We start from the raw sequence: 27,661 nt of genomic DNA, 5'->3' as shown, positions 1-27,661 counted from the left end.
AGCTGTTTGGTATCATGGATCAGACACAGATTTGTAATCAAAGCCACTTGTGAGTGGAATGCTGAGTTGATAAGTAAGCTGAGACAACTCTTCAGTACATCCTGACCATGACCATGAATAGGTTTATCACCATCATAGTGTCAGCTGCCCATCGCTGCGTGCCCTAAGAGGATCCAAGAAATTCACATCTATAGGCACCATCTGGTGACTGTAAGTTTTCTTTCATTCCCAAGGAATCAGTTAAAGTATCGCAGGGAAATAGTTTTCCATCTATAGTTTTAGAGGCTAAAGATCTGCGTTAGAGATCATAGTAAACACACGTTTATTTCTTCTACATGTTGGATCTAACAATCTTTCTCCCCACCCCCATCTCTAATTTTTAATGGAAGAAGTTAGTTCCTAACCCTACCAATACATTTAATGTATAATTTGACAAAATTTCTTTGGCTTAAATACAGAACTAGCTTGGACTATAGGACCAAATGAGTTTGTTAGATGGGTGTTCTCTGTGGGATGAGAGGACATTTCAAAGTCTGAAAGCTTCTGTCAAGGCTTTTAAATGCTGGCTATTAATCACACACACAAATATATATTTTTAATTACTCTACTTTTAACCTATTCTTTAAGATACAGCTCAAATCCTACTCCCTTAGGGAAGCCTACTAGCTTTTCCTTTGGAAGTCCTGGCCATGCTTTGTTGTTTACTGTCTGGAATGGTTCAGTTTTGTACTGATGAAAGTGTCATGTTGATATAATGGTTATCTACCTCCTGGTGAATAATTCTTCAGAAGAAATATAGAGAATACTGGACTAAGCTACTCCTTTTTCAGAGCTCACTGAACTTGTGTCGTGGGCTTATAGGTAATGGTGAGCAGAAATGTATACAGCATTTTCTTTGTTTTTTTTTTTTTTTTTTTTTTTAAAGATTTTATTTTATTTTTTTGACAGACAGAGATCACAAGTAGGCAGAGAGGCAGGCAGAGAGAGAGGGGGGAAGCAGACTCCCTGCTGAGCAGAGAGCCCGATGCGGGGCTTGATCCCAGGATTCTGGGATCATGACCTGAGCAGAAGGCAGAGGCTTAACCCACTGAGCCACCCAGGTGCCCCTTTAATTTTTTTTTTTAAAGATTTTATTTATTTATTTGACAGAGAGAAATCACAAGTAGATGGAGAGGCAGGCAGAGAGAGAGAGAGAGGGAAGCAGGCTCCCTGCTGAGCAGAGAGCCCGATGCGGGACTCGATCTCAGGACCCTGAGATCATGACCTGAGCCGAAGGCAGCGGCTTAACCCACTGAGCCACCCAGGCGCCCCTATACAGCATTTTCTTAAAACATAGTTAGCAGATTGGACTCCATTATCTGCTCGCTTCCTTCCTGTGAGTACATCTAGCTTGCCTGGTGGGTTAGTTTAGTTCTTTAAGATAATGTTGGAAAATTCATCAGTATGAAGCAGAGAACCATTAACAAGAGCAGGGCTCATACTGGTGTGAGAATAACACCCCTTATTCCCACAGTTTTACACTTTAGGAAAGTCTTCCTTTCCCTTTAGGTAGGAGAGATGTACAGAACAGGCTAAGATGGGCCATTCCCACAGGGAGAGTAGGTAGATCCCAAATGGAACTGAAATGCCGGCCTGCTTAGAAGCGTTTCCACTCTGGGTCTGCTGGTGGCTTTGGATTAAAACACTTTTGCCAGAAGGCCCTTGAAGTGACATAAACATAGTGGACAGTCAAGAAAAATCTACTTATTAATAATCAATTATCCAGACTTGTTCTCTCTTTCTCCGTCTCTCTCTCCCATACAGACACTACCCTAACCAAATAAAAATCAGAAATCAAAGAGATTTTACTTTTTCTATTAAATCTGCTCTGTATTTCCAGATTTTCTTTTTTAAAATATCATTTTTTTCTCAACACAGAGATAAATAAAAAAAATTAGTAACCCACTTGTCCAATATTAATAGCTTTGTATATATGCCTGTATCCTTTTTAAATTCAAACACTTTTTTGTTGTCTTTGCAAAAGTAGGATCATAATATGAACAGCTCTTTGCATTGTCATTTTCTCTTTAAAATACATCCTGTGGAACTAGAGGGTATTATGCTTAGCGAAATAAGTTAATCGGAGAAAGACAACTATCATATGATCTCCCTGATATGAGGAAGTGGAGATGCAACATGGGGGGTTTGGGGAGTAGGAAAAGAATAAATGAAACAAGATGGGATCAGGAGGGAGACAAACTATAAGAGACTCTTAATGTCACAAAACAAACTGAGGGTGGTTGGGGGAGGGGGGTGTGAAGAGGGTGGTGATGTTATGGACATTGGGGAAGGTATGTGCTATGGTGAGTGCTGTGAAGTGTGTAAACCTGGCGATTCACAGACCTGTACCCCTGGGGCTAATAATACATTATACGTTTATTAAAAAAAATTAAAAAAAGAAACACACCCTGGTCTCCTTTCTAGCTCAACAGAAAGTCTTAATGTGTTCTTTTTATTTGTGCGTAACATCCCATAGAATAGATCAACCACGATTTATTCAATCAATTTAGTTACCGATAGACATTCAGGTGCTTTCCAATTCTGTCACTACAAAATAGGCCTGTATTGCTCTAATATTCTAGTATAATCACATAATGCTTATATTAGAAAATATTATGTAAGGAGCAAATATAGAGTCAAGAAACACACTGAACTTGTTTGCTAAACAAACAGGCAAATAAATGTATTAAAATGATATCTGGGAGTGGAGCCACCAACCTGTTTCTGGGATGAAGTAACAATTTCATTGCAGGTCCTGTCTCCCAGTGGAACCTGCAAATGCCTTGCTCCTCTTCTCTTCCAAATCGCCACGCACAGCCCTGCACAGGGCAGGCAGTCCCAGACCCACACAATCCAAAGTACTCTAACAACGTCCTTGGAAAACAGCTGTTAAGATTCAGACTGGAAATTTCCCTTATGTAGTGTTGTCAAACTGGCTTCCAAAGCCAGCCTACAAATTCTTCGTTTAACCCACAATGAAGGTAAACTGTATTACTTACATTGTTAGAGTTTCTTATTATTTCTGTGGTAAAATACATTCTGAATTCCAAATGAGCATTTGCAAGCAGAGAACCCTCCTCTACTCTGTGTGTGTGTATGTGTGTGTGTATGCGCACGCGCACGCGTATTCACACGTGCATGCATGTAGGAGAGAGGGAGAGAGAGACGGATAGATTAAGAGAGATTCTTTCCTTCACTGCCCTCAAATGAGATGTTTTCCCTCCCCTTCTGCTGATCTGGTTGTATGTGGAAACTGAGCAAGCAGAAAAGGAAATGTGATGACTAAATATGAAAGTGCCAGAAAGACGAGATGCAGGAAGAACAAATTTAACATAGAAGTTTGATATTTTTCTTAGTCCTCATTCATGTTTGAGATCTAAGAATTTGAATTTGATTGCTAAGAATATAGTAACTGAAATTTGCATATAAGTGAAATGAAAATTTATAATTAGACAAGATCTCTTAGTTGTTATGGATTTCTCTTAATTCTTATTTGCTTTCAAATAGCATATTTAAGCCATGATGTGAATCAAAGCAAAAGGTTATTGAAATATTAATGATCATGGGATGTATCATTTATTAATAGCTACCTATCTGGATACACATTATAAGCTTGTTCATATATGTTCATTTGGAGAGTCACTATTAGAATTGTTAGGATAAAAACACAAATGGGACAGTGCGCCTGGGTGGCTCAGTGGGTTAAAGCCTCTGTCTTCGGCTCAGGTCATGATCCCAGGGTCCTGGGATCGAGCCCCGCATCGGGCTCTCTGCTCAGCGGGGAGCCTGCTTCCTCCTCTCTCTCTCTCTGCCTGCCTCTCTGCCTACTTGTAATCTGTCTGTCAAATAAATAAATAAAATCTTAAAAAAAAAAACATAAATGGGTTTTAAAAGATGAATGTTTTGATAAAATAAAAGATTAGGAGAAGCTCCATGGCATTTATCTGTAGGAAAAAAATTATCTTCCATGTAATTTAAAGAGATATAGGTTTAAAAATTCTTAAAAGAATGTAGTCTAAAATATAAGACACATTCATCAGTGCTTTCTTTTTTGAAGTTCTATGGAAAAAACTAGCTAAAACTCACAAGTAATTTATATAAACATCGTATATCAAAAAATACTTTTCCAAAATCACCTATACAGTAGTATTTAAAGTTTTACATGAATAAAAGTGAAATCTATTCTCAAACAACATTAACTTTTCAATAGGAACAAAAATCATCCATAGTTCCATTGCTCAAAGACAATCACTGTTAAGGTTTGGATGTAGTTCCATTTGGCCTTATTCAGAAGACATCTTTGGGGTGGTCATACCATACCTACAAACTCTATTTTCTTTTTCCCCTCTGTGTGGTATAAATATTTCCTACTATCATACTTAAGTTCATCATAAGCAAAAATACCAACAAAAGAAAATGTGCATATGTGGTAAAACATGCATTGAACATTATGAAAGATGACAGGCTCGGGGGGGTCATTTTTTTCCAGTTTCTCAATGAGGGAAAAAGGTTTGTTCAAACCTCAATTGCATACATGAAAACCAGTAGTCACGATTCTTTTGTTCTGCATCGCGAGAAGGTCTCATCAAGATGGGAAATAAAAACAAAGAAAAATGTGAGCCCACACCTGAGCAAGTCAATTGTTGATGAGCCTAGAACGTTGGTACCTCTAAGGGGCCTGGCTCTGTTCTATGGACATTCACAATCATCTCCTGTCACTTGGTGTCTGTATTCCTTTCTCTCCTTCATTCAGTCTTTCGTGGTTTCCCACTTAAGGGTTGGTTGTGTGTTCTTTTTTCTCTCTGATTATCTGAAAACGATGTAAAACTGACATACAGTTTTTGTGGCCGTTAGTGTTAAAATTGAAAAAAATTTTTTTTTAAAACAACAGAACCTTTTCCCTAAATTAAAGCTTACTCAGAACCTCAATACATAAAACAGAAAAAAACTTGACCTTTTTTTGGTTGCCAGGAGAGGAGTGGTGCAGAAATCAGGATCCACAACTTGAGGTTGAGAAAATACATGAGGGGCTGTTTAAACCAATATTTGCTTTCAAATTACAGAACGTTCAAGGCAAACCATGAATTCTTACTTATGCAACAAAAATTCAGTTTTGTGAAAACGATTTATTACATGAGGAGTTTCTGACAGAAAAAAATCTGAAATTTTTTTAGAAATCAAAACACTGAAATAGTTTGGAGCCATTGAACTTTGGAATGAATATTGATTTTTGTGGCAACACAATCTCTTGAAAATGATCACTGTTCACTCAAAACAGTCTGAGGAAAATGCCTGGAATCTATAGTTGAATATATCTTCTTGTTTTCTTTCTTCTTTAAGGAAAGTTTATTTAGGGATAGAAAGAATGAAGTTAAAGCTTACTTCATTTCTGGAGATGAAAATCAGAGAGAAAGTTAACTGGAAATAAATATTTTAACTGAGAAATTAAAAATGTGTCTTAAAAGGCAAAACCGGGGATGCCTGGGTGTCTCAGTTAAGCATCTGCCTTCGGTCTGGGGTCATGATCCCAGGGTCCTGGAATCTAGTCCCATGTCAGTCTCCTTGCTCAGCAGGAAGCCTGCTTCTCCCTCTGCCTATCACTGCTTGTGGTAGGCTAGTGGTACCACTAGCCTGCTTGTGCCCACGCTCTCTCTCTGACAAATAAATAAAATCTTCAAAAAAATAAAAAAGACAGAACTTTCAGAATATCATAAATATGTTGTATTTCCTCAGCAAATTCCACACGTAATGAATTGAGAGGGCAAAAAAATAACAGTTGCAAATTCTCCTAAGAAACCAACAAATTAAGAAATCCTTGCATCGCAGGGCTAAAGCGACAACTGGGAAATTTATAACATGACCTTTTAAAACCACAGAACCCATGGAAACTTTCCCATTCATCCTAGAATAAAACCCAAACTCCTTGATCTTCAGTCATGTTTTCCAGAATTCACCAGACCCTTCCACTTCTTAGGGCCTCTGTCCCCATGCTTTCCCCTGTCCCAGGCCTTTAGTGCACAACTAGAACTTGGTGGTGTCCTCCCCACCCCCCACCCCCCAACCAAATTCATATGCTGAAGTCCTAACCTTCAGTACCTCAGAATGCAACCTTATGCCGAAACAGGTCTTCGCGGATGTCATTAGTTAAGATGAGACAATACTGATTAGGGTGGGCCTCTATTCCAATAACTGGTATCCTTATAAAAAGGAGAATTTTGGACACAGATACACTCCCAAATACCATGTAAAGATAAAGGCAGAGATCAGAGATCATCTTTGGCAAAGAGGGCCAAGACTCCTGACAAACTAGCGGAAGCCAGGAGGCATGGACCTAATACCTCCCTCAGCCTCAGAAGGAATCAACCTTTTCCTTGTGACACCTTGATCTTGGTCTATCAGCTCCCATAACTGGGAGACAGTACATTCCTGTTTATTTAAGTTGCCTGGTTTGTGGTGCTTTGTTATGGCAGTCTTAGGAAACTAACACAGGATCCTCTAGTTCTTTCTTTCTTTCTTTTTTAAGATTTTATTTATTTATTTGAGAGCAAGCCAGAGAGAGAGAGCACAAGCAGGGGGAGCAGCAGAGGGAAAGGGACAAGCAGACTCCCTGCTGAGCAGGGAGCCCGATGTGGATGTGGGGCTCCATCCTAGGATCAGAAAGGCAGGAGCCCAACCAACTGAGCCACCCAGGTGCCCCTATCCTCTTGTTCTTTAAGCCTTGGCTTAACTGTCATTTTCTCTGAGGAACCTTCCTTGACCACCTAGATCCACTGGTATTTTCAATCAAAGCTCTTGTTTATTTCCTTCAAAACACCAAGACAAATCTGTAACTTTTTTATTGGTTGGGCTGTCTGTTGACATTGCCCCCACTGGGATGTAAACTCTGGGAGAGCAGGGGCTTGCCTTGTTCCTACCACCTTCAAGGGTGTGTGTGTGTGTGTGTGTGTGTGTGTGTGTGAACTGTTACGTGCATGTCGGATTTAGCGGAGGTGAAGTTTTTCCCAGTAAGTCAGACTTAAAAATACTCTCAATCCTTTGTTTCATGACACTCTTCTGTCTGACTGGCAAATTTCCAAACATTTGCAAGTAGAACAAAGGGGTGTCATTCAGAATGCAAGAAAGAGAACACGCTGTCATCGCACTTCATATGCTGGAAGTGAGGAACTTACAAAGAGTGGAAGCTGTAACAAAAAGTTCTCTAAATAGCATAATCTCCTCCAGTCCCATCCATGTTGATGCAGAAGTTGGGTATTCATCCTTTCTGATGACTGAATAATATTCCATTGTATATATGGACCACATCTTCTTTATCCCTTCATCTGTTGAAGGGTACCTCAGCTCTTCCCATAGTTGGGCTATTGTGGACATTGCTGCTATGAACACTGGGTTGCAGGTGCCCCTTCTTTTCACTCCATCTGTATCTCTGGGGTAAATACCCAGTAGTGCAATTGCAGGATCATAGGGTTTCTCTATTTTTAATTTCTTAAGGAATCTTGGAACTGTTTTCCAGAGTGGGTGCACCAGCTTGCATTCCCACCAACAGTGTAGGAGGGTTCCCCTTTCTCCACATACTCTCCAACACTTGTTTACTGTCTTGTTAATTTCGGTCATTCTAATTGGTGTAAGGTGGTATCTCAATGTGGTTTTGATTTGAATTTAGGAGAAGGAAGGGAAAAATGAAGGGGGAGGGTTATCAGAGAGGGAGACCAACCATGAAATACTATGGCCTCCGAGAAACAAACTGAGGGTGTTGGGGGGGGGGGGGTTGGGGGATGGGTGAGCCCAGGGATGGGTATTAGGGAGGGCATGTGTTGCATGGAGCACTGGGGGTTATATGCAAACAATGAATCATGAAACAGGACATCAAGAATTAATGACATACTGTATGGTGACTAACATAACATAATTAAAAAAATATAAAAAAAATAAGCATCAGTTAAAAAAAATAAAGTCAGGGGGCGCCTGGGTGGCTCAGTGGGTTAAAGCCTCTGCCTTCAGCTCAGGTCATGATCCCAGGGTCCTGGGATCGAGCCCCGCATCGGGCTCTCTGCTCAGCGAGGAGCCTGCTTCCCTTCCTCTCTCTCTGCCTGCCTCTCTGCCTACTTGTAATCTCTGTCTGTCAAATAAATAAATAAATAATCTTAAAAAAAAAATAAAGTCAGTCATTTGAAAACACCAAAAAACAAAACAAAACAAAAATCTCTAAATATCCAGATCCAGTGAATTATGTGGTTTGCATTAAAAACTTGAAATTTATTTCTTATTTAAAATATTTTTAATACTTGAAATTATTATAGTAATTCTTTCTGAAGAACCTCAAAAAAGAACCATGGATGCCTTTTCCTTTTTCCTTTTTTTAATTGACACCTTTTCCTTCTGACTTTAAAAATAAAAGTATTACTTTATAGTTTATCACCTTGAAGAAGTGATGAATATTTCAAGGCTATGTGGGATGGAATAGAGAAATTTTAGCAAAAAACGATTTACGAAGTTTTCAAAATGAAAACCTTGCTTTTAGACAAGATAATCTTTTTCCCTTTTCTCTCTCTCTCTCTTGTGCACACACACACACACACACACATCCTATTTTTTTCCTTTTATTTATTTACTTTTAAAGATTTTATTTTTAAGTAATCTCCATACCCAATGTGGTGTTTGAACTTACAACACCCTCCCCCCCCACAAGATCAAGAGTCACACCCTCCACTAACTGAGCCAGCCAGGGTGCGGTGCCCTATCCTGGCAATTTTAAAGAATATTTTTTCCCCTTACTTCATCAGAACAGGACAAAATTAATATTTACTACTAAGGACAGGGCAATATGTCACTCAATTTAAATTCATGACTTTCAGAGAATAATTGCAACAAGATGAACCTCATTTCAGTTTCTAGTGAAGTGGGAGAAAGCAATACATGAGGTAATAGTCAAGAATTTCTTCAACTTGGGATGCCTGGGTGGCTCAGTAGGTTAAGCCTCTGCCTTCGGCTCAGGTCATGGTCTCAGGATCCTGGGATCGAGTCCCACATCGGGCTCTCTGCTCAGCAGGAAGCCTGCTTCCTCCTCTCTCTCTCTGCCTACTTGTGATCTCTGTCAAATAAATAAATAAAATCTTAAAAAAAAAAAAAAGAATTTCTCCAACTTGATGCCTCTGATCCTTGAACTTTGACTGAGTGCTTTTCAATGTCATCACAGTTCTATTGTCTCAACAAAAATCCAACTTGACTGTATATTTATTTAACGTGGTCTTCACAATAATATTCTCTGGAGTTCAGGACTATAGTTTATGTATTGATCCAACTGCTTTTGCAGGTGTGGAATACTTTTCTATGATTTTATAATCCCCTGAATTATAACACCATGAAGGAGATGCTTTGTGAGCAGAACAGAGTTGTATCATTGATAAGGTGGAGAGGATTGGGACATCCATTGACTGATGGATGAGAAGACTACTGATGTAATCAGAACTACAAATACTTAACACTTTAATGAGCCAGCCATTGTATTGCACATTCTTAACTTTAATGTGGTTATACATGGAGGGGACAATGTAATGGAAATTAACATGTCAATTTACTAGACTATAAGAAACCTTTTCGGGAGGCCAAGATTTTCAATGGTTTTGGTTCAGTTCCCAGCGCTGAGAAAAGTTTGTGGGCACTTAATAAATATTTGCTATTTGAATGATTATTTTATCAAACCATTCTTGTTAGAAGAATAAATGAAAAGCCCATCTGAAAGAGGTTAACCTTGAATGTATCTTTAAATTTCTTCCTTAGTTGAAATCCTTCACTGCACAGAGATCAATCACTACAGGCCCAACCAATCACTGCTCTTACTCAACTTCTTTGAAAAGAAATTAGCTCTAATGCATGCAGATGGATCTTTTAGAAGGTTCCATTCCACAGGTGAAACATTAACAGGCCTCACTAAGGAGATCACTCTCATTTCATTACAGAAGACTGCTTGAACAATGGTTTTGTATTAGACCAAGGTGTCTGGTCAAATTTCTTTGGAATGGCAAAGGTCACTTTATTCAGGGACTTTCGAAAAGATTATATTTTGCTACATCAATCCATTTTCTAGAGATTTATGAGTGTATGTATCTCATCAAAGGGTTAAGAAATATTTCTTGACTGTGTATATCAATACCATGTGGATTTGGGGGGCGTATTTATACTTTTGGTCTGTAGCGATACATCATCAAGGTTATACGAACAGAGTGAAATTCATCCCATGCTTTATGTGTTCAGGGGCCTGAAAAATTGGAAACAGTACCCATGCCTCCGGGAGTTCCAGGGGGCTCAGGAAAGGCAGGAGTCAGGGATGTCTGCCAGTCTGCTGGGTAGGTCAGCGAGGTGACAAATATACAAGATTGTTGGGGAAGATGTGATGTCCTCAGTTTTAGACGTGCATAATTCGTCGAACCGAAGGACTGTCCAGGAGGTAATGAATTCAGCCCAATGAATTCAGGCCTCAGAAGCTACAGATTTTGGAGCTAACACCAAATAAAGCTATCTGAAGCTTTGGCCTTGAGCGAGAGCACTCAAAAGGAAAGCACATGGAATGAGAAAATGGAAGGGTTTAAGATGGAATGTCTGGAAACACCATAATTTAGGGGGCCGGCAGCAGAAGAGGTGCCAGCCAAGAAATAGAACAGGACAGAGGGAAGTCACTCAGACATCATGGAAAATGGGCAGCGCAATGGGCATTTCTACATGATACGGAGAGACTGTGCCAATGAGGACTGGAAATGGCACTTTGGGAAAATTAAAGGAAGAAATGCATAAAAATATCAACAGCCCAATTTCTGACTGGTGACATTTCAGGTGGCTTATCTTCCTCTCCCAACATTGCTGCATTTTCTGCATTCTGTACAATAAATATCAGTTACGATATATTAAAAAGTAAAATACTCTGAAAAGTCTAAAATATTTCATGAGAAAAAAAGGGCAGGTGATTATTAATTCACAAGTATTTGGGTCTCTGTGTGCTGGGTACCCTGCAAAGGATAAAACAGCTGATTAGACAAAAGGGAGGAGCAGAGAGCTGGCGGGGGTGGGGGGGGGACAGTTGTAGGAGATGAGGCTGGAAAAGTAGCTCAGTGCCAGGTCATAGTGGATTTTATAGGTTTCGTTAAATAATATAGATTCGATGGGGCGCCTGTGGGGCTCTGTCGTGAAGTCACTCCTGATTTTGGCTCAGGTCATGATCTCAGAGTTGCGAGACGGAGCCCTGTGTCTGACGGAACGCTGGGTGTGGAGCCTGGCAGAGATTCTCTCTCTCTGCCTGCCTCCTTTCTAGCCCCTCCCCCCACCTCGCTTGCGCTCTCTCTCTCCAAATAAATAAATATGTAATAAAAAAATGGACTTTATTCTGAAGGTTACAGGGCGGTTTATGAGAAGCAGAATTAGGGTTAGAATCATGCTTTATTTGATGTCAGTTTTCTACTGCATTGGACAGGAGCGTGGCTGCTAACCCGGAGGAGCCCAAGGGTGGGCATGGTTGGCAACAGCTGCCTTCACTGGTCACAGGGAGTGCATTGGGGATGAAGGGGCCAGGCCCACATGTATTAGCATCAACAGGTCAGTAGGGTGCTACCCATTGGATGTACGTTGGGGGAAAGAAGACATCACGAATGACTACTGGGTTTTTAACTTGTGTCCCTAGGTGGGTAAAGGGCGACAGCCGCCCTACAGACTTTGTCTATAAGGACGCTCAGTGCCTGGAGTGGTCAATGTTCTATGAAATAAGGGAGCAAGTGTCTGTGTCAGACAGTATTACAGGAGAGGGAAGAAGAAGCAATGTACATATGTGAGATCTGTTTCCGAGATCACAGCCACGAAGCAGAATCCTAAACACTCAGCCATCTCCTCATCACATATGCACACTGAGAGACTTTTATTTCTTCCAATCCACAGAATTCAATACTTCAGTGGCAAAGAGGGATTTTGGCGCTATGTTTTTAGAAGTGTTCACATGCAATAGCTACGGCCTCCCAGGAAGGGTCTTTCTTGGTGGCAGAGAGAAGTTGGGAGAAGGCTGGTTAAACTGCAGTTGAGGGAAGAAAGAGATATAATTAGATGAGAATTGACACTGTTAAGGCAAAGGACCCCAAAGCGGTAGGTTTCAAATGAATTGTGCTGGTGTGAGCTCACACACCCTGAAGGGGACAGGTGCTGTAGTTGTATTCTTGGGTTCTATCACTTATCCCCGTTTCACAGCATTGAAAACCGAGGCCTTTGGTCGAACAACTTTGAGGGAGCAGGCCCAGCTACTAAGTTAAAGGGGCCAAATCTCAACCTGGCTGAACGAACGCATCCCAGTACGAAGCCCCTCTCCTGGACCGGCCAGGATAAAGCCATCTGGATGTAAGATTAACTCACACCCTTGCGCACCTCCTCCTGCAGTAAAGGAACTTCTGTTGCACCGGCGATAACTCGGTCTCGCATGTGCTGCTGTAGACCGACCCGGGGTGGGGGGGGGGGGACACCCCCTTTTATCACCTTCCCTCCGGAACAGAGCGCCAGGTGGTGCCAGAGATGGCGACAGCCCTCCAAATGGTGACACCCTCAACTCCTGACGACGGTTCAGTTAAGGTTAAGGTCGCCGGTCCTCGGCGGGCCCAGTTCTTGCGTGACTATCGAAGTACTGCTGTCTTGTCAGTTCATTGTTCCTTTTATTCCTGGAGGCGAGCATGTCACAGAGTGAATTGTCACCCCCCCTGAAAACAGCGGTGCTCAACACCACTCACACCTGCCCCACCCGCTGGAAGGCAAGCGCCCCCTTTGCTCCCCTCGCCGCCGTCCGCCTCCTCCCCCTTCCTTCCTTCCCAACCTCCAGGTAACCCCGAGGGTGGAGGCTCGGGTACCTGCGTTCCTCTCCTACCGCCGCTAGCTTCTGGCCAGAACCGAAGCAGGCGCCCGGGTCGCTCCCGGACCACCCCCTTCACCCCCACCCCCACCTCTCCCACCCAAGCCTCGGCGGTGGGCGCGGCGAGCGGGAGCGTCCCGGTGTGCCAACCACAGACTCACGAGCAGCCGCTTGTTGCTCCTGCTGCCGCGACGTGGGGAAGTGAAAATGAAATTGACTTTTCCGAGAAATGATGAAAGCCGCGCGGCCCGCCAATGAGCGGCGGCGGCGAACTTCCGCACCTCCCGGCCCGGCCGCGCGCGCCCTCCCTCCGCCTCCACCTCCCGCTTGCACAAGCTTGAAACAAACACTGGGGAGGAAGGGCGGAGGGAGGAGGGCGGAGGGGGGAGGCGAGGGAGGGAGGGAGCCAGGCAGGGAGGAGGGCGGGGGGTGGGGGGATTTCCAGCCTCAGCTCTTCGCAGTTTCCTCTCCTTGTTTTGCTTTCGATCTGGACTGTTCTCAGGCAAGCCGGGGAGTAACTTTTAGTTTTGCTCCTGCGATTATTCAACTGACGGGCTTTCATTTCCATTTCACACACCCTAGCAACACTTAAACCTTGCGGAATTGTATTGGTAGTGTGAAAAAGCACACCGAGAGGTAACATTTTTCAAATAATAGTTGTGACTGTGCGTGTGTGTTTTTCTCGAGGGCATGTTTGTGAGGACTGGAGGGGATGTGTGTGTGTGTTTGTGTGTGTGTGCGCGCGTCCTGACGGGTCTGACACAGTGTTTTGCAGGCGGAAAATGCTGGGGTTCATGAATATTAATACCGATTTTTGGAGGAACGGTCGGAGCTCTTATGGATCATCTGATTTTAGGGGAAGCAGGTTCTGCTGCTGTTGCTGCTGCTCCTGGGGCTGCTGAGGCTGCGAGGAGGAGGAGGAGGAGGAGGTAGAGAGGGAGGAGGAGGAGGAGGAGGTTGGTGGAGGTTTAATTTCACTTTTGGATTTGCAGACGGGGAGAGGTGGCTCCATGGACACAGACCTGCTCTGTGTGATTCTGCGCCCCAGGTGTTGTGTGTGTGGGTGCAGGTCCGCCGGAGTCGGGCCTCCTTTTAAAACAAAATTGTCGTGTGCATGTGTCTGCGTGCGTGTGTGTTTACAGACGCGGTCGCCACCAGATCCGAAGGAGGGGAGCGGGTGTCCGGCGGCGGCGCCTCTCTCCGGGCAGCCCCAGCGAAAACAAGCAGGAGCCCGCCGTCCGCCCCGCCGCCTGCGCCCCGCGCCCCGGCCAGGAGAGGCGCCTGGCGCCGCGGCCAAAGGAAACTTGGTGGGGCGCCCCGCAGCGGTCCCAGGGCTCGCCGGCCCGCGGGACTGGGGGAGCGGCCGCGGGCGTCGGGTGCCAGCGGCCGGAGGCGGCGGGCGGGCTCCGAGCGGGGCTGGGCGCAGGGCCTGGCCGGCACGCCCGGCTTCCTGGGAGCTGGGCCGCTGCCGCCAGCGCCGCTCCGGAGGGACGCCGCGTCCTCCTTCCCGCCGGCCAGCGTCCGGCCTGGCCCGGGGGCTTTGTCACTGCACTTGTCCAGGCGCGCGGGGAGGGGCTCCGGCGGCGCGTCCCGGGAGGGCGCCGCGCCGAGGGGTCATCCGCCCCGGCCGCGGCCTAGCGCCGGGCGCCGCCGGGTCCCCGCAGGCGCCCCCGGGCCGGCCTGGCGCGCTGGGCCTGACCCGCCTCGGCTACGGAGCGGGCGAGGTGGGGGCGGGGAGCCTCCGGGGACCGAGCGGCGCCCTGCTGGCAGGCGTGGGGGCGGGCGTCCCCTGGGGGTCCAGGGGCGCGGGCAGCGGCGGGGTGGGGACGCGAGTGCCCGCCCCGCGCCCTCCGACCCCGCTCTGGGCGCCGAGTGGCATTCGCCCGCCGGCCGAACGTGGTTGGTGCACAGCCGTGGCCGCCACTTCCTTTCCGCCTCGCCGGCCGGGCTCGCCCACCGAGCGCTGCCCGCCGCGGCCAATCGTGGCGCCCGCCCGCCTGCGGCCGCGCTCGGTGCCCCGGCCTGGGGGCCGGCCCCCGAGAGGGGCTCGGGCAGCCGCTGCAAGTTCCAGGGGCCTCTGGGTGTAACTACGTCCCCTCGCCAGGACGCGCCGGCATCTGTCTTTGGCCCCCAGGTCTCGGTACGTTTGCCGCCCTACCCCCTTGCCCTGTTAGAGGGGGAGAAGGGAAGGAGGCTGGCAGCCCGAGCCGGGCGCGGAGACGGTGTTCCGGGCGCGCGCCCGGGTCCGGGGGTGTAGGCAGAAGCCTGGGGCATCAGCCGTACATGTGCCCCCTGGGACTGGCAGTCGGGGTGGCCGCGCACGAGCGGGGCGGCGTTCACTCGTATGCAACCCCTTCGTGGAGTGTTTGGAACTTGGGGACATTTTTTAGCCGCTCCGTCCCTCTTCAGCTTCCTCCCTCTGGTGCGGCCGGTGGGTAGGGCTCCCCGTCCTCGGTCACGGAATAAGAAAACGCAGAGTCTTTCTCCAGGAGGAAAACTGCTGGCATTTTTGCCTTGTGCCACTGGCCTCTCTGTTGCTGCGACTCGGTCTGCTTTTGATGAATGGCTAGGGAGGGTGGAGGATAGTTACATTTCCTGTTGTGGATTTTCAGGAATCGCCAAGGCTGCTGTCAAGCCTGCCGTCATTTATTAGTTTTCAGACCGATTGAAAATGGCACTGGAGCTTAGGAGCCTGCACTTTTTGGTGCTCGCTGGGCAGGTGCAAACAGAGGTCTGGTGGCAGACTTGAGTTCGAAAGGTGGGTCGTCTTGATGTCAGGCAGATGCGCGCTCCCCACCAGGACCTGGAAGGGATCACTGTTTCACTTCGGGGTGCACACAGATTCAGGATTCTCTAATTTTCCCAACGCCATGTCCTTCCTTCTTCTTCTTCTTCTTCTTTTTTTTTTTTTTTTTTTTTCTTTTTTTGGAGGGGGGAAAGAGGTAGAAATAGAAACCTAAAAAATCCTAGAAAAAATTTATCTTTTCTAAGGAAACTTCGGAGATGGAATATTTGGAAATTAAACGGGCACTTCTGCGGGGTAACCTTGGAACGTCTATTGATTGATGGATGGCAAAGTCCGGAATTTCCTAATTAGTGAATGATTATAATTTATAACACAGCCTGTTGTGTAAGAAGTTAGATTTTGGCCTCTTGGATTCAGGAGTTCTGTTCTGTGATGATTTGTAATTGCTTCCTAATATTAAACATTTATATGCTTCATTCTCAGTGACTTGTCTTTTTTCTTTTGATCTTCACAAGTTGAAGATAATTTTGCATATCTCAGACTTACCTGTAAAAATGTCATGGTAATCAAGAGTTAGAGTTTGTAGTTAAATTGGAAGCAAATTATGGCAAAGAAATGGTTGTCCTAAGGTCCTAACAGCTCTATGAACCATGGCCTCACTTTTCTCTTCCTCTGCCTTCTGAAGTCCTTTATCGGTCAGATGTTGAATATACCCAAGCGAGTTAAACCTCACAAGGAGTAGTGGAACATTTGAGATGTAGGATTTTTATCTTTTGGTGGGCACTCATTGCTTCATGTTTGCAGGGACACTGTCCTTTTATTCTTATGATTATTGAATATGAGCTCTGTTGTTTCTAGAACATTTTCGCTCAATTTCCTTTTGATAGAGAGCAGAACTCTAAATGGGGTATCTGGGACATGGTTCTGTTTTGTGCTTTACACCAAAAAGGGGAGTAAAACAGATGAAGGGCCTTATTTATTCATTTAATGAATATTCCTGGGATATTCAGTAAGCACCAGACACAGTTCTAGGCTCTGCGGGTTCAACTCAGAACAGAAGAATTTCCTTGCCCTCTGGGGAAATTGTATTGTAATTGGTGAGCTGATAATACACAACCGGTGATTACCTTTTGGGGTTAGTTCTGTGGAAGGTGATGATAATACTTAAATGCCTATCTGATAGGGTTGCTTTGGGGAACAGATGAGATACTGGGTATGAAAGAAGGTTGTATAAGTTACAGCAATCTACAAGGTGTAAGGCATTAACTTTCAGAATTCTGTCATTATTTTTAATGTAAAAAAGCCAGGAAATCAGGACTGAACAGTGACTTTCTTTTACAGACTTTGCAGCAAAAAGGATTAACTTCTTCTGAGAGTATATGGATAATGGCGAGGAATTAACACAGCATTGCTTTTTTATGTAAAGCATCAAAGAATTTAATAGTGAAATATAATATTGTCAGTGAATTTTTTCCTGTCAGAAGAGAATTAGATGGTATCCATGGAGACCAAATGATATGGAAATAACAGTGATGCCAATGTATTTTCTCTCTCTCTCTCTCTCTCTCTCCATCTTTTCAGGCTCAAGGTGCTTTAGTGTGAATTTTCTTCACAGTTGCTTCAGACTCTCTAATTCACTATCTTTATTATGGGTATGTCCCTAGCTGATTTTAGTATTTAGCTGTAACATCTTTTTTTTTTTTTTTTTAAAGATTTTATTTATTTATTTGACAGACAAGATCACAAGCAGGCAGAGAGGCAGGTAGAGAGAAGGAGGAAGCAGGCTCCCTGCTGAGCTGAGACACCCCCCCCCCCCCCCCCCCCCGCCTATGCCCAGGACCCTGAGATCACGACCCCAGGCCAAGGCTTTAACCCACTGAGACACTCAGGCACCCCTAGCTGTAACATCTTTAAGGGAATTCAGTTAACTTTAACTTACTGAATGCTTACTGTATGCCCAACACTGCATATGTGTAATAAACGGATAGTATATTTTGATAAACTATAACATCTAAGAGTACATAAAGTAATATATAAACAGAATGTAAATTGCCGTGAAGTGTCAGTTTTATTAAGAATAAAATCAGTTCTTCTCTTTGTCTGTATGGGACATCAGGTCCTTTTCATATGGGGTAGGAGGGCAGGGCTCTCTGCTCATTTGCCCCAGATGTGTCCTGCTTTTGTCCTGAGTGTGATTGCTGTTGGGTGCAGAATGTCTGCCCAAGGCAGGGTTCAGGAATGCCACTCAAGGAAGTGGATGCTGGAAACGGAAGTGAGGCAGTTGGAATAAATCTTGATTTTTCAACAAAGACTGATAAATTACCTATAATATACCAAGAGAGATATACCAACAGCAAATCCAGCCCTGGGGCACCTGATGCCAAGCCCTATCCTGTCCTGGGGACTCTGCCAGGCCCTGTGGGCTACAGGCAGCAGGCCCCTAGCTGCCAGCATTTTACCTTCAAGCATCCTTTTTGGGTGATTTTCCCCCTCACCAGCTCCATCTTTTGACAAACTGTGCCTGAAATAAATTGTGTTTAGTTAGGAAGACTTTGAGGCCTATGTTTATTATGAGAGTGGCATAAGACTTCTAGGCAGAACTCCTGATCGACCCTCGAGGAGGAGCATCCTCAAATCTGGTTGATCTAAAACTCATAGTCCCCTTAGGCTCTCTGCGTTCTGCAACTAGCCCAGGATCCCTGCTGGCGGCAGGAACATTGTGTTCTGCTGGGGAACTCATCCAGGGATCCCAGGATGTGAACAATTATAATAACCCAGGCAGTTATTTTAGTGAATGAACACACACATGTAACCGTCTATCACTAGTTTATTAAATACTTGTTGACCACCAGCTGTGTTCAAGGCTCTGTGTAGAGCAGGTGCAGTGAACTCAAGTGTCCAGAGGCCCGGAATTGAGTTTGCGCCCTTTCTTTAACTCTCCCGATCACATCTGTAAAATGGGGCTGCATGGTTCTGTTTGCTACGGGGTATGGGGCTCTTGTGCACCTCAACGTCACCTGGGGGAAGGGGGCTTTCAGAAGCCGCAAGGAACTTCTAGACTTAAGAGTGTCTACAGTGCCTTCCTCTCCTTGATTCTTTCACCCAAAGAACCCACTACCCCCACCCCTATAGCAAGCCTTTTACGTACCAGAGCCTCCTGGATCCCTGTCCCTCAGATGCATGGGCCAGAGCAAAGGCAGAGAACCACTGAATCAGGTATCTCTTCTTAGGACCTGATCGATTATTTTTGTATTGTCTTGGGCCCTGCTATGCAGACCTATTTCCCACATTTTAGACAGGGCTTTGAGTAGGGAATCCATGGTCATTCTCCGCTGGCCTGCTTGTGTTGACCTTGCTTGTCCTATGAATGTGATATTAGTGTGATGATTGTGATCCTTTGAATTTTCCATTCTGAAGAGGCAAGAAGGGCTTTGTTTTATGGGTATGTCTCTTGGTCTAGGAAGGCCATCAAAAGTTATGGGTTTGTATTGTGTTTGTTTCTGTTACAGCTCATTTTCCCCTTTATCAGTGTGGTATTCAGCTCCGTTAAACAAGAGAGAATCGTGGATTGGAGCATCGTCCCCCTTTTTATGAGAAACAAGGCTCGTGTGGTTCTTTCTGATGAGGGATTCTGAGCATGTTTATCTCAAGGGCAAGGCCAGTGTCATTTACCGAAATATCTTAATTTAGGATTTTGTGTGATAAAGTTCTAATTTTCATTAAACCAATATTTTTGGAAGTTAAGTACGTGCTGTGTAATTTTCATAAATAATTTCTTCTCAGGCCTACTGAGCAATCTGTTACTATGCTTGCACACCCAGTGTGATGGAAGGAAAGATGAGCTTCCCGTGTAATTTGTTCTTATTGAGCTGATAAATGTCAGCTTTGTGTAGGATCTAAAGAAATATTTTATAGATAGAATACACTGTCCTGTCCCCATAATCTTAGAATCCTACTGACTTTACCATTTCATGAGGTTGACATTTTGACTGAGAAGGGACTGCATACAAATTGCTTTTTTTTTTTTTTTTTCCCAACTAATACCTAATGTGTAATTTTTGAAGAGAGCTTTTTTTGTTCTCCTTACCCTGGAATTATTGAACCGGATGAGAATTACAGTGGTGAGAAGAGCGTCCTAACACCTGGATAGGGGGTGTTAGTGGGTGCGTGGATGGGTAGGATAGGACTGGGCGGGCTTTGGAAGGTGACACTGTCGTAGAGGGAGATGATGAAAAAACAGAATAAGGTATAGGGCAGAATAGCGCCTCCTGAATTCTGGAATGGGAGAGAGAGAAAAGAGGGACTCAGGCAGGTAGATTTTCTGTCTCATTACAGGTGTCACTGAAGGAATTTCAGGGAAGCAGGGAGCAAGTTGGTAGTTAATTAGCAGGAATGCAAGGTCAAGTTGAAATACTAAAGGACCCCCCCACCCATGTCTGACTTTGGAATTAAGCCTTTTTATTCTGCGGGACGTAGAGTCTGATGGGAAAACCGCTAGGCATCAGCCGACTTTGGGCAAGTGAACAGGAGGTTGTGGGTAGATTTCCCTTAGGCTTGGTTGAAGCCTTTTGAGGTAAGAGTGCTGGGGCTGCGGTGGCTAGGGGAATTGATGTCCCGGGCGGAGGCCTCAGCCTCTCTCAGACTCGGTCCAGAATTGCCTTTGGAGGCAACCATGGGCCCCGAAAGGAAGACACATGGTGATACACATTTTTAGAAATATTGGAATCGCTGTCTCAGACCCATGCTGGTCTTCTCTTAGATCCCATGCTGGTCTTCCTCGCTGCTCTTTTATTTGGGGTCAGGTTGTGAGAGGGGACTAGGAATCAGGAAAGCAGTAAGGGTTGATTCCATGTCCCCCCAAAGAACAGGTGGCACAGTTAAGGCTGAGCCCCGAATGCCATCACTGGGTACCGAAGGTCACCGATGGTGAAAGTAAGCACTCCGTGTTGCAGTTGGGATTGTATGTTGAAGTAAATCTTCTGGAATGCAGTTTGATGTTACATTCTCAAAGTCTTAAAAATGTTAAACCCTCTGTTCCAGTAATCCTACTTCTAGGAATGTACTCATGTCAAGTAACCAGAGATGGGACGGATTTCTTTATGAGGATGTTCATCGAATTAGCTTTTGTTATAGTGAAAGTTTGGAAACAGTCTAAGTACCCACGATGGGGATGCATGTAAATGAACTCCGGCACATCCGGATGATGAGGACAGATAGCTGATCAAATTCATCTTTTTGCATTTAATGATGGAAAAGTGCTTGTGATATATGTTGAGTGGAGGAAAAGAGATACTTAACTGTGACCCTAACTTTATTTTACAGATGTATGTGTATGCGTATATACATCATTAAAGACATAGCTGGCAGAAAATATTTGCGTGGTAGGATCAAGGGTGCTCGGCTTTTTTTCTCCCCTTGAAACACTGGGAGTTTCCAAATTAATATAGCAGTACAATTGCTTTTATAACCGGGAAAGTATTCTCACAACAACTCTGAAGTGTGCCATCTGACCTCACCTTGATAAAGGTTAAGATTGGGCGATTGCGGAGGAGGGTGCTGTACGTGGATAAGGCCTTTTTTTTTTTTCCCCCAAGTATTCCTCCATACTTGGGTATAGAGCCCAATTCAGGGTTTGAACTTATAACCCTGAGATCAAGACCTGAGCTGAAATGGAGAGTCAGAGGCTTAACCAAGCGTTGGATGTGGCCATTCTTGAGCTCGTTTGCCCTGATGGATGGAGCCAGGCTGTAGAAGCTGGACTTTCCCACCTCATGCTGAGAGATGCCTTTGTCCCAGTTTCAGCTCTTGGTACTTGAAGCCACTGAGATTGAGGGCTCCTTGGTGAGGGGAGGGTGGGACATGTTTTGTCAAAAACTGTGTGCGTGTGGGGGGTCACAAATGTTATTGCACTTCAGAGATACCTCCTTTATGTTCATGAATACAGCAGAAACAAGACACTGGGGGAGGGGAAAAGACTTCTTTAGCCACCATCATGGCCAGGTCAACAGCCAGAGGGGTGTGGCAATGGACAGCCATTCCCAGACCCTCAATGATGCTGTGAGAGCAGGTGGGTGTGGGCTACGCTCCCGTGAGAGTGGATGGAAACGATTCAGGGTTCTCATCCTAACATTTTGGAATGTCAGGCTTTTTCTAGGAGTATTCCTAAGATCTGGGCTTCATTCCATTTGAAATGTCCACGCTTAGAGACAGGTCTTTCTGGCACCCTGGGAACTTAACCCAGGGAGCTAGTCCCAGCTATAACCAGTTGGCTCCCCGGAGCGGTTAAGGGTACAATTATCCTCTTGGATCAGAGCAATTAATTTAGACAAATGGCTGCAGATCCAATTCTCATGGCCCAGTGAAGAGTAAAATGTTTCTAGGGGAAGTGAATGCAGACATGCCCTATCTTTATGTCCTATACATTCTCTGTATTGTACACGTTCCTGGGGCTCGGTCGGGATGGAGTATCTCACAGGACCACTGAGGAATCCGGCAGAGTTCTGTTTGTCACACAACCTTTATTGGAGAATGACTTAGTGTCGGACTCCATCAGAGTGTGGCGTAAGATTTCTCACAACTGCAGAAACCTCCAAATCCCTGACTTGTATCTGAAAAAAAAAAAAAAAAAGTTTAGAATAGTTTTCATCCCTTTGTAGATCCTGGAGACATTTTTGGATTGTTATGAGCTAGTATTGGATATAACCAGACGCAGAGGCAGAGTACCAAAGCATAGCTTTAAAAAACAAAACAAAACACTGTCCCATACAAATAAAACATGAGCTGCAGGCATAATCTTTAATTTTCTAGTAGCCATGTTAGGAAAGTAAAAAGAAAGTAGAAAATTTAGTTTTACTATTTAATATAGCTCAGCATGTCCAAAATATTATCATTTCAACATGTGATTCATATGAAAATACTGATGAGGTCATTTACGTTCCTTTTTCGTACAGAATCTTCGAGATCCAATGTGTCTTTTGTGCCTAGAGCACATCTAAATTCAGCCTGGCCGCATTTTGAGAGTGCGGTGGCCGCAAATGGCTGCCGTGTTAGGTGTGGTACAGGATTAGGACATGAAGAGAAGTAAGGGGAAAAGTTGTTATCGGAGGACTGAACCTAACAGGACTGAGGGAAAGCAGATTTGAGCGGTCATTTTGGTGATGTGGTCCGGTCATCTGGTGAAAACTGCACGGCCCTCCCCCACCCCCCACCTCCCCAGATAAACTCCACCTTGATCTCTTCAGCCCAAGATACTAAAACGCCCTGAACATTTCTGGCCCCTTGAACTGTTAAGACAATCCTCGATTCCTTGGGTTTCTCCATGTGTAAGAGCTACCCGGCATGGGATTTGTGAGCTAGGCTGGTGGTGTTCCCCACCAATACTTGATACGCAGTAAGAAGTAGATAAATATTTGTTGATTTGATTTTCAGCCTCGAAGCAAAGGTTAGCTCAGAAGGCTGAATTCTGGTTCAGAATGGATGGCCCAGAGCTGTGTTGGGTTAGAAACCTAATGGTATATCTAGTGGGCATGTAAACATCGAGATTTGTCGCTTTGTATTAGGGGTTCAACATCCAGAAGGTGAAAAATTGTTTTTTTTCCTTCTCCTTTGTACCTAGGACTTTAAAACAATTTTACCAGCTCTTTTCTTTGACATTTAAGATCCAGCGAGTGTACTAATTGCTCCCTGTACATATAAATAAGCTATAGTCACTGATAAACCGGAGATATTTGGGATGTGGGGATATTTGGGAGCTGCTCCTTTCTTGGTGGGTTAGTTATTAACAATAACCTTATTATTAATGAACACTTAGTCATAACGTGTAAGCAGTGAAATTCTTTGAAAATCAAGTACAGTATTTTATAGTTGCCTTTATTTGTTCCCTCTGACTATAATTGTTGGGTTGAAGCAACAGACTTCTTCTCCACAGAGCCAAGGCAATTTATTTTTACTGAAGCCTACCTAAGAACTGCTTAGGTAGCTTTTCTCTGTGAGATTAAATACGACCTTCACTGAATCATGTTAGCAGGGCCGGCAGCTAGAAAAATAAAGACTAAACCAAACCTTCAGCATAGAAATTCCCAGCTGCTCAGTGGGTCAGAGCTTTCCTGATTGCTTTCTACCAATGAAAACACTGCAGATTAGTTTTAAGTGAATTCTAGTAGGTTTGGGGATTTGCAACTGACAGAAGAACAGGAAAGTATAATCTCACTTTAAAAAATAGTAATCCTGAAGGTAAATCTTTATTGACTCGTTTTGGGGAATGTTGGGATTTTGTTCATATGGAAAAACTTCACTCGTGTGCACTGTTTAGCTGACCTTGGAAGTTAAGGTTCTCAGGATAGAATGGGGACAGAGAAGTCAGACAAGAAGCTCTTGCCCCAAAAGGACACTGTGGGCTTGTGGGGGTGTTCTGGGTACTCCCAGAGACCAACACAGATGGCAGTGCTCCCCTTTCTCCTCTGGGTTATAAAGTGAAAGTAGAAATGGGGAGCCTGCCAAGGAGGCCCCAGGGGGGAATGTAGACAGATGAACTACATTTCCACTTCTGGGTGTGGTCATACTGCGGAGTGGAGAAGTCAGGATGAATTTACAATATTGCGGGGGAGGATTTGCCTCTCTTACAGGTGCATTTCATACATTAAGACTTAAGAATTTTTTAAACAAAATTCTTTAAAGTCAGGTTGCAGTTTAGGTTAAGATGAGTCATTCCCCTGGCACAGTGGACTATTTTGTTCATTCATTCATTCAGTTAATGTATTTCACAGGTATTTATTTACTCAGTGCTAACTGTGGAGAGGGAGGTTGAAAAGGTTACAAGGTAATAAGCTTGGATTTGAGTTAGCTAGGTAGAGGATCTGCGTTCCTAGCCAAGAGGATATGACTGCAAGGAGATCACGAATTTTAACAGCTATATAAAACAGAATCAAGCAGTTGGGAAGGCCCCACTTCTGGAAGAGCTGTTAGATGTGGGTGAATCCCCTCTAGAGGTCTTCATGGGCCACATGGCCTTGTCTTAGAGCCTAGGGGAAGCAGCAGCGCCAATAGCACACATTTTTGGCCGGCTGTATACATTTTAATTCCTAAAAGACAGATTTTTTAAAAAAAGATTTAATTTATTTATTTGACAGAGAGACACAGCGGGAGAGGGAACGCAAGCAGGGGGAGAGGCAGGCAGAGGGAGAAGCAGGCTTCCCACTGAGCAGGGAGCCCCATGTGGGGCTCGACACCAGGACCCCAGGATCATGACCCAAGCCGAAGGCAGACGCTTAATGACTGAGCCACCCAGGCGCCCCTAGAAGACAGATTCTTAATAATAAACCACATAACAGGCACAAAACAGCATACTGCTTTGCTGTCCCTCTTGTTTTTCTACAATCCTTCCACACTTCGTTTGGCAGGTAGAATTCAACTGTTGCTTGGTATCTTTTATCGTCCAGGAAAACCACGTGGGGGAAGTCCTGATCTCCATCTCTGGGCTCTACTTCCCTTCCTTCGAGGCCGGCGCTCTAACCAGCAGCACTGCTAATCGGTGTCCCTGCTCTCCTCCCTCCCCAGAGGTGGGTGCTGGGAGAAGCTGACCGTGCGCGTGGCCAGGAGAGGCTTTCCCCTCGCTTGGTTTGAGGTGTCATCACCATGAACAGGAAACTGGCCCTTATTTAATTTTGAAAAGCCTCAGTTCCCGCCTGGCTTCCCTCTCTTTCCTCGCACGCTCGGTGTGTGCGCATGCGCCCATTGGCTGCGCGCGCACGCGTTTGGCTCATGAAAACTTCCGGTTGCCTGGAATCAAAGAGTCACCGTCATCCGTGATAGGACTGAAGGAAGCAGTGCAAAGAGTAGTGAATTCGTAAATGCTACTTACTTTTTTTTTTTTTTAAATTGCGGTAAAGGTTACATAACATAAAATTTACCATTAGAGAGATCTTTAAGTGTATAATCTGGTGGAGTGAAGGGCTTTTATGATGCTGTGCAGCTGTCAGCCCATCCACCCGAGCGTCCTCACCCTGTCAAACAGAAACTCTGTACCTATTAAACGATAACCCTGCTGCCCTCAACCCCTGGCAACAACCGGTCTACTTTCTATGAACTTGATGATGCCAGCTACCTCACGTGAGTGGAATCATACAATATTTGCACCTTTGTGTCTGGTTTTTTTTTTGGTCACGTTGCAGAACGCCTTCTAGGTTCACCCCGTTGTAGCAGGTGCCAGAATTTCATTCCTTTTATTTTTTATTTTTTAAAGATTTTATTTATCCATTTGTTAGAGCAAGAGAGGAAACACAAGCAGGGGGAGAGAGAAGGAGAAGGAGGCTTCTGGCTGAGCAGGGAGCCCCATGTGGGGCTCCATCCCAGGACCCTGGGATCATGACCTGAGCCAAAGGCAGAGGCTTAACAGACTGAGCCACTCAGGTGTGCCGAACTTCATTCCTTTTTAAGACTGAATAGTATTCCCCCATTTTGTTTATCCGTGCACCTGTTGATAGCCACTCAGGTTACCATGACCATCTAGCTATGGTAAAGAGTGTTGCTGTGATGGGTAGTCTACAAAGAACCAGTTCGAGTTCCCGCTTCCCATTCTTTCAGTCCAGTGGATCATATGGTAATTGCATGCTTTAAATATTTTGAGAAACTATCAAACTTTCCCACAGTGGCTGTACCATTTTGTATCCTTCTACGAATGCATGGAGGTTCCGGTTTCTCCACATCCTGGTCAACATTTGCTATTTTCTGTTTTTTAGGGTTTTTGTTTTTAATACTAGCTCTCTTGATGGCCGTGAAGCAGTATCTCATTGTGCTTTTTTTTTTTTTTTAAGATTTTATTTATTTGAGAGAGACAGAGAGCATAAATGGTAAGGAAGGGGCAGAGGGAGAGGGTGAAGCAGACTCCCTGCTGAGCAGGAAGCCTGCCATGAGGCTTGATCCCAGGACCCTGAGATCATGACCTGAGCCAAAGACAGATACTTAACGGACTGAGCCATCCAGACACCACCCTCATTGTGCTTTTGATTTGCATTTCTCTAATAGCTGATGATGTTCTTGGCCATTAGTATATTTCCATTGGAGAAATGTCTATTCAAATCTTTTGCACATTTTTGATTTGGTTATTTGGGTTTTTCGGTTGCTGAGTTGTAGGATTATGTCATTCTTTCCTGTTGGTTCCAAAATGACGTGCTAGATGATCTGAAAAGCTAACAACGATCCCTCCTCATATAGTATATATAGCATGGGGCATAAGATCATTTGTAATATTTGCGATGTAAAGTTGATAAAGTGTGCACATTGAGGAATTAAATTACATTGCATGAAGTAAATCAGGGTGGCATGGTAAACAGGGAATCAGATAAAAGTATTTAATCTTTTAATAGAGTACTAGAATTGGAAGTTTCCTTAGAGATTATGGTCTGCTGCTTCAGGTTTTCAGCTAGAGACTTCAAATGACCTGCCCAAGATCTTGTGGCCAGATGAAGTACTCGGTATGTCGTGTCGTAAAGAATTAACTTTTCGTAGTGTGGTAGTTTGAATTTTAAGATTTCTGGTACGAGGAAAGTCATAGCAGTGCTTGAACACGTTAATGAATTAATTGTAGTGGGCTCTTCCTATGGTGCTCAGTAAACAAACCCTCAGGTTCATCACCACTGTGGTATTAGGATAAAAGTGAGTAAAAGGAGCCTTAGACTAACACTTGGGGCATGAGAATTTAAATGTAATGCATCCAGTAATGGCTTAATACTACCATTTGTGTGGATGAAAAATAAATTTATTGCTTTAATAACAGATCTGTAAAGTAAAATGAAAGCATCTGTATATTTATTGAGAATTATCGACCAAATAAGGAACCAATTATTTGTTCTTTTTTTTTTTTTTAAAGATTTTATTTATTTATTTGACAGAGAGAAAGGGATCCCAAGTGGGCAGAGAGGCAGGTAGAGAGAGACGGGGAAGCAGACTCCCTGCTGAGCAGAGAGCCCGGTGCCCCGGCACGGGACTGGATCCTAGGACCCTGGGAT

The 27,661-nt window shown here is 44.4% G+C and overlaps 1 protein-coding gene and 1 long non-coding RNA gene across 4 annotated transcripts in view; one reads left to right on the top strand and one right to left on the bottom strand.

Moving 5' to 3' along the window:
- Positions 1–11,391: 11,391 nt before the first annotated feature.
- Positions 11,392–13,211, bottom strand: LOC101690465. The gene is made up of 3 exons (XR_006603489.1): positions 13,072–13,211; positions 12,544–12,722; positions 11,392–12,088 (listed from the first exon to the last, which is right to left on the bottom strand). It is a non-coding gene; the product is annotated as an uncharacterized LOC101690465 (long non-coding RNA).
- Positions 13,212–13,324: 113 nt separating this feature from the next.
- IRF2 (interferon regulatory factor 2) overlaps positions 13,325–27,661 on the top strand; it is an 81,869-nt gene continuing 67,532 nt past the window's right edge. The window contains exon 1 of one of the 3 annotated variants that reach the window (XM_045069451.1): positions 13,325–13,546. The gene's annotated coding sequence lies outside the window, so the exon portion shown is untranslated. Of the gene's footprint in view, positions 13,547–13,867; positions 13,959–14,329; positions 15,051–27,661 lie in introns of those variants that run through there. The other 2 variants (XM_045069452.1, XM_045069449.1) reach the window with 2 other exon arrangements.

The sequence above is a fragment of the Mustela putorius genome, unplaced genomic scaffold (assembly GCF_011764305.1).
Source record: "Mustela putorius furo isolate JIRA1106 unplaced genomic scaffold, ASM1176430v1.1 tig00003932_pilon_pilon_pilon:0A:0A, whole genome shotgun sequence".
Lineage (NCBI taxonomy): Eukaryota > Metazoa > Chordata > Mammalia > Carnivora > Mustelidae > Mustela > Mustela putorius.
This window is presented reverse-complemented; position numbering and strand designations above follow the sequence as displayed.